Below are 7911 nucleotides of genomic sequence, written 5' to 3' on the forward strand. Positions count from 1 at the left end.
AATGAGCACAGCCCTTAACACGTCTTGATGGAAAATGGATATTGTTTGGGCCCAAAGCTTTTCCAAATGTATTATGGGCTGCTTGGTAGCCCTAGGCCGTTTAAGTAAAGGTGGCCAAGTCTTAATGCAATTTGGATTCTCAGCCTGGAAATGAATATGGCCTGATAAGAGGAGGAATTCAAAGTCCTAATAAAAGTAGGATTGGTCGAGATAAAGTTGGATCAGAACAAGAAGTCCTAATCTGAATATAGTTTCAACTCGAGCTCGAGGAGGATTTGTTGCTATAAATAGAGAGTAGAGTGCATCATTTAAAGGACCTCCAATTCAACACACAACTGCCCTACGCAAAACCTCTCAAACATCTTGAGATTTTTTTATTTTCTTTTTTCCGCCGACACATCTTCAGTTTGGATAAACAGCACTGTGAAGGCAACCGGCGAACATCTTCAGTTTGGATAAACAACACTGTTGTCGTAGAATCAGCCGTTCCCGAAGCACCTTCAGTTTGGATAAACAGCACTGCGTCGAGGCCGACTGGTTATCTATCCAAGTCTCGATCGAGAAGGATTTTCGAATCCTTATTGGCAGAGGTCATCTCATTAGCCTTCTGGGCAAAGTGAGGTGTTACTAGGTTACTACATTCGGCACCCTAAGAGCCGAATTTGATATTGAACTTCGCAGAACTAGCAGCCTTGTCTTCAGGCTCGAGAATCCAAAGGCCGAGATTTGTTCCTTCCTCGGCCGCAATCGCAAGATAAAGAAGTCAGCAACGCACTCAACGCAACATCAACAAATTTTACTCCTCGGCCGACGAGTTGGCACGCCCCGCATTCAACCGAAGGACGTAGTTAGCTTATTAGTTACTCGCCTACGTGCCACGTAGGCTTTGTAATTTTTAGCGCCAACAGGATGACATACCAGTAAGTGGATAGCCCTCACGTTGGAATTTTTTTGGATGTGCTGGTTGCCAAACTGCTTTCGTGATAGGAGGAAACAGTTAGGGTTTACATCTATAAGAGGATTTGTCCCTACTCAAGAGGAATACGTTCTATTTTCTGAAAACTAGCCCTGTTCTAGTGAGAACATAAGGTCCCCATTGAGTAGAAGATATTTCCTTATTCACGGTTCCATGACTTTATCAGGCATGCCCATCCAAGTTTACCCAATGAAGATGCCCATCGTTGTTTCTTGAGTTCTGAAATTGTCCCCCAATGTGATGGTGCTTGATCATTGCGTCAATGTCCATAACGTCAAGGCATACCTACCCAAAGGTGAGAGTTATTTCTTTCTTTCTAACAAATGCATTTCGGTTGAATTCATAGCCAAGTTCTTGTTCAGATACATGTATGTGTATTGTAATTTAGGGTTCTTGCTAATTGTAAAGTTCCAACAAATACATGTAGTTTAACAGGTAGTGTTGCATTGTATCGATTAGACCTGGCATTCGTGTCGTGTTTCTCGTGTTCGTGTCGTTTTCGTGTCATACCCGATAGCTTAACGGGTCGTGTCGTGTAATACCCGTTAAAGTAAATGGGTAATATGACCCGACCCGAAATCAACCCGTTAATATTTTCAGGTAATATGACCCGACCCGTTACCCGTTAAGAAAAATATATTTTAAATCAATAAAAATGAAAATGAAAAACATAATTTGACCCAAAAAAATGTAAAACATAATACTAAATCAGTATATACATACTAAATTTCGGAGTTGACCCCTTAATGAAAGTTGTAAAGCTTTTTATTACGAGTGATTACATTTTTCACACTTCTACAATAATTATTATTAATTTTATTAATTTTTCACTAAAATAAATAACATTGTTCATGAGATTTGGAGGGTTTTAAAAATCTAAACGACCATGTAACCTTGCCAATGGAACTCAAAGCTTACATGTTATTCCTTTTACAAAATCCTCAATTTTCATAGATCATCATGACATAAGATTTTGTGGTATATATCCACTTCTGTAAATATTTTAAATTGACGATCAAATTAGTTCATTGTATTCATATAGGATCAAGGAGTGTAGCTGTAAAAAATCATCAAAATCAGAGTTAAAATAACCGTTAAATCGTGATTTTTCGTTTATAACCGTCGAAACATTTTGTCTCGTTACTTGATCTCTGAATGTTTGTTTTTTGCAATTTTTGGCGTATGCGATCTCGAAGCATATATAAACAAGTTTGACGGTTCGATCGTTGAAATTAGTTTCGTAGGATGCGTATCCCATCAAAACAATAGATTCACCAACACTTAAGAGTTTATTTATACTTTCATCAAGTATAACATAAGATTTTGTGGTATCTACTAGTGTAAATATTTTAAATTGAAGATCGAATTCATTCATTGTATTCATATAGGGTCAAGGAGTGTAGCTATAAAAAATCATCAAAATCGGAGTTAAAATAACCGTTAAATCGTGATTTTTCATTTATAACCGTCGAAAAGTTTTGTCTCATTACTTGATCTTTGAATGTTTGTTTTTTGCAATTTTTGGCGTATGCGATCTCGAAGTATATATAAATAAGTTTGACGGTTGGATCGTTGAAATTAGTTTTGTAGGATGCGTATCCTATCAAAACGATAAATTCACTAACATTTAAGAGTTTATTTATATTTTCATCAAGTATAACATAAGATTTTGTGGTATCCACTAGTGTAAATATTTCAAATTGAAGATCGAATTCATTCATTGTATTCATATAGGGTCAAGAAGTGTAGCTGTAAAAAATCATCAAAATTGAAGTTAAAATAACCGTTAAATCGTGATTTTTCGTTTATAATCGTTGAAAAGTTTTGTCTCTTTACTTGATCTTTGAATGTTTGTTTTTTGCAATTTTTGGCGTATGCGATCTCGAAGTATATATAAACAAGTTTGACGGTTCGATCGTTGAAATTAGTTTCGTAGGATGCGTATCCCATCAAAACAATAGATTCACTAACACTTAAGAGTTTATTTATACTTTCATCAAGTATAACATAAGATTTTGTGGTATCTACTAGTGTAAATATTTTAAATTGAAGATCGAATTCATTCATTGTATTCATATAGGGTCAAGGAGTGTAGCTATAAAAAATCATCAAAATCGGAGTTAAAATAACCGTTAAATCGTGATTTTTCATTTATAACCGTCGAAAAGTTTTGTCTCATTACTTAATCTCTGAATGTTTGTTTTTTTCAATTTTTGGTGCATGCGATCTTGAAGCATATATAAACAAGTTTGACGGTTGGATCATTGACATTAGTTTTGTAGGAAGCGTATCCCATCAAAACGATAGATTCACTAACACTTGAGAGTTTATTTATATTTTCATCAAGTATAACATAAGATTTTGTGGTATCCACTAGTGTAAATATTTTAAATTGAAGATCGAATTCATTCATTGTATTCATATAGGGTCAAGGAGTGTAGCTGTAAAAAGTTATCAAAATTAGAGTTAAAATAACCGTTGAATCATGATTTTTCGTTTATAACCGTTGAAAAGTTTTGTCTCGTTACTTGATCTCTAAATGTTTGGTTTTTGCAATTTTTGGCGTATGCGATCTCGAAGCATATATAAACAAGTTTGACGGTTAGATCATTGAAATTAGTTTCGTAGGATACGTATCTCATCAAAACGATAGATTCACTAACACTTAAGAGTTTATTTATACTTTCATTAATTATAACATAAGATTTTGTGGTGTCCACTAGTATAAATATTTTAAATTGAAGATCGAATTCATTCATTGTATTCATACAGGGTCAAGGAGTGTAGCTGTAAAAAATCATCAAAATCGGAGTTAAAATAACCGTTAAATCGTGATTTTTCGTTTATAACCGTCAAAATTTTTTGTCTCGTTACTTGATCTCTGAATGTTTGCTTTTTGCAATTTTTGGTGTATGCGATATCGAAGCATATATAAACAAGTTTGACGGTTGGATCGTTGAAATTAGTTTTGTAAGATGCATATCCCATCAAAATGATAAATTCACTAACACTTGAGAGTTTATTTATACTTTTATCAAGTATAACATAAGATTTTGTGGTATCCACCAATGTAAATATTTTAAATTGAAGATCGAATTCATTCATTATATTCATATAGGGTCAAAGAGTATAGCTGTAAAAAATCATCAAAATCAGAGTTAAAACAACCGTTAAATCGTGATTTTTCGTTTATAACCGTTGAAAAGTTTTGTCTCGTTTCTTGATCTCTGAATTTTTTTTTTTTTCAAATTTTGGCGTATGCGATCTCGAAGCATATATAAACAAGTTTGACGGTTGGATCATTGAAATTTGTTTCATAGGATGCGTATCCCATCAAAACAATGCATTAACTAACACTTAGAGTTTCTTTGGGTTAAATATTAGGCGGGAAATGAATGGATATAGGCTGCAAAATTTCCCAAACATTAGGCGGGAAATGGATGAAACTCTTGAAATATTAGGTGGGAAATTAATTATTATAATTTTTTTATGTGTTTGGTATTTTTATATTACTTGATATTTTTATTTTTAATGTGTTTTATGATTTTTAATCTCAATCTTTGCCTATAATATACTATACAAATAAATAAATAAATAAAACTTAAAATTTAAAGTTTATATAGAATAATAATTAATAAACAATATATACATATTCATTATATCTATTGCATTTTATAGTAAGTTTTTTTTAGTAGTTTAAAAAATTAAAATCATCAAAATAGCATTTTTCTTATCGTGTCGAAACAGGTTACCCGCGTGTCACTCTCGTGTAAACCTGTTAAGGACCCGTTATTAACGGGTTATTATCGTGTGACCCGATAATGACCCGATTAGTTATCGTGTTGACCCGAAACCCGTTATTTTCGTGTCGTTTACGTGTCGTGTTAACGGGTCGTGTAAGAAATTGCCAGGTCTAGTATCGATCTACTAGGACCACTTAAGCATGCATGAATTAATTTGTTATTTCGATTGACTGTTTAACGTGCTATGTTGAAATCAAATTATCTAAAACCGTATATGCTTTTTAACAAGAGAACTATATTATATATAGGTTACTAGAAATAGAAGTTACCAAACACTGACTTACATTTTGGTTGGTAAGTTGCTTAATAACGGGACGACTGTTTTGACAATGTACCAAATTAATTGTCACAAAAGAATTACTATATCTCAGTTTGATAATAATTTGGTTTTTAAGTTTTACATTTTATGCTTGAGATATGCAATTATAATACATGAGCGAAAGGGGTGATGAAAAACAATGATAGTGAGAAAGAAGGGAAGAATATAAAAAAATGAATAGAAACAAAATTTTGCAAGTGAAAATAATTAGAATAGTTTTTGTTGAAGATAATTTGGGACTTTGTATGAACTTATAAGGAGTTTGGTACTCTTTATATTGGCAATTGGTTTATGGTGGAACTTTACATTTCTTCATTGTATTAGAGTATTTTTTTTACGTGCGTAGCCCAATAGCTGCACATGCTCTACGTCATTCTATTTGTGTTGTCAGCATGTTTGACTTGAAAATTTACCACGTATAAAATGGTATGTTAAGAATGAATTTCACATCAAATTTTAAAACACTTAATCACATCAAAAATAATATTATGCTCAAAACTTGAAAGCGACGATTCACATCACATATTGTAAAGGTGTGCCGATCGAATTTATCATGGTTGAGGTAGCAAACTCCTTCCGACTCGTGACATACCAAAAATCATTACAAAATTGATTACGGGATTTAACTAATTTAGCAATAATAGAAGATAATCAAATTTAACTTGAGAATGCATTTGTCATTTGTCAGCAATTTCATCACATTACTACAAAAGACAAAATCTGGAAAAAGAAATAAAAATAAAAAGTTGATGGAGGAAGGTGAGTCATGAATGAGGTCCTAAAATCTGACTAAGCCATGACCACGACTCAGAATTGCTACTGAGTGCTTGGCCGCTTCCTTTCTAGATGTTGCCATTTTCCTGTTGCCTCCCACCACATACATGATGATGCTATGACATGCATGCATGCATGATGGGTACATATATCCATGTAGATGCATGCAGTGGCTTGTGCTTATGGTGACGTGGTGGGTCCTGAAGAGTTTGAAAAGGGTTTTGGGTTTTGTAGGTTCGATCGGGTGGGCGCTGGGTATATTGACCATCATCAGAATTATGTAGTTTAGCCCCCGGACAAGAGGGGACCTATCGGTCTCATTCCGCGTCAGCTGCACAAAGCGCCGTGTTGGAGTTTGAATTTGCACGCCAAGAGCGTGCGGGCTAATTTGTTCCATTCGGATACGTCTCTTGCATGTTCTCAAACCCTATTTCTTAGAATTTCTTAGCACGATAGAAGAATTTAATTGTTGACCTTGTTGTTACGTTTTGAATTTAGTACACTTGTGTGCAAAATCTTTAAAGAGTAAGATGTTATTCTGTGAAATAACTGATTCAATGGTTGTCTTACATTTTACCATAAAATCTTCTTTTGAAATCATCTGATTAAAATATAATGCAAGAATGCAACATTTTGACTTGCTCATTCAGTGTTTGCTAAGATTTATTCACTTATAACCTGTTTCCTAATGGCCTAAGAATAGTATCAATCTAGATGATGTGGAATTTAATCTTAAGAAAACCAAAATCTATGACTTTTGGCTCTTTGTTTTTGTTTGCTTAACCTGAAACGGTTTCCTATTAGTAGTCTTCAAAAGTTTCAACCTTCAACTAAGTAGAAAACCTCTAAGACCATTAGACTTGAAAATTTAAACTTTAGTTTTCTTAATGACTCTGCATGCTCAATGAAAAGTGAGTAAAAAGTTGTTTTTGTTTGTCTCGATAGATTGTTATCGCAGTCGTTTAGCTGAAACTTTTGAATACCTCAGCGCAGCCGGCATTACCGTTGTCTTATTATATGTACACAAACAAGGTAATGAAGAAAGTCCAAACGTGAGATATATATATATATATATATATATATATATATATATATATATATATATATATGTTTATAAAACAATTTACAAAGAAGATAAAGTTTCTTTGATTTTTGTGTACATCATCACTGTAGAACCCTAACATGGGAGAAACCAACGTGCGCATACTTCAGCTGTTTTTGACTTTTGAATTCGATACTGCTTTTGTTTTCTCTTCTTCTTATCTATTTCTTATCTAATGGTAAAGGACGATAATAGTTTTATTATTTTTTATTATTTTATTATTTTTTATCTTTCTGTAAAATAATGGCCAGTTCCATTCACTTGATGATAGCTTGGACCAAACGACAAGGTCTACATCAAATTACCAAACTCTACAGAGCAAATAAAAAATAAATAAATAAAAGATCAAACACACTTTAAACGACATAATTATGCCTTACATTTTTTTTAACTATTTATGACAGAAAGTAATAGTTAATAGTTGTGAGATAAAGTTCGAGCCACTGTTGAATTTCATTACAGTGTTGTATTTAGGATCAAATAAATAGCCAAAGGCCATAAGCAATCAAATAATGGCCTCACGCTTGTTACAAGCCAAAGGGATGGCAGCTCAGAGATTAGCAGAGGTTCGACCAAACTGAATAAAAATGTAATGGGATAATAGTATATGTTTAGTTATTTGAAATAAGATAAGTCAAGAATCAAGAAAAAGAAAAGGCTAGGAATCTTGTTTTACATAATGTGAAATAGCTGTGGTTATGCGCTATCCACCTATTATCTCATATTATGAAAATGAGATCACTTTTTGGAAGGTCTTTGTTTAAAATATGTATTGAAATAAGTTAAATATAAATTTGAAACTACGCAATTTGGATACAAATACAATATTGAAATACAAATACAAGTAGCTGGTGATATGTGAAAAAAGTTGAGGTTCCAACATAAAAACAATTGGCAATATAGGGAGTAGCCCAACTTACTTATAAGTCTATGAAAG

General features: G+C 33.1%; 1 long non-coding RNA gene across 1 annotated transcript; it reads left to right on the plus strand.

The window, feature by feature from the left end:
- Positions 1 to 971: 971 nt before the first annotated feature.
- On the plus strand, positions 972 to 6345 carry LOC148697471 (uncharacterized). The gene is made up of 2 exons (XR_015961235.1): positions 972 to 1271; positions 6107 to 6345. It is a non-coding gene; the product is annotated as an uncharacterized LOC148697471 (long non-coding RNA).
- Positions 6346 to 7911: the final 1566 nt, after the last annotated feature.

Source organism: Pyrus communis, chromosome 4, assembly GCF_041283825.1.
Source record: "Pyrus communis isolate YQ-2024b chromosome 4, ASM4128382v1, whole genome shotgun sequence".
Classification (NCBI taxonomy): domain Eukaryota; kingdom Viridiplantae; phylum Streptophyta; class Magnoliopsida; order Rosales; family Rosaceae; genus Pyrus; species Pyrus communis.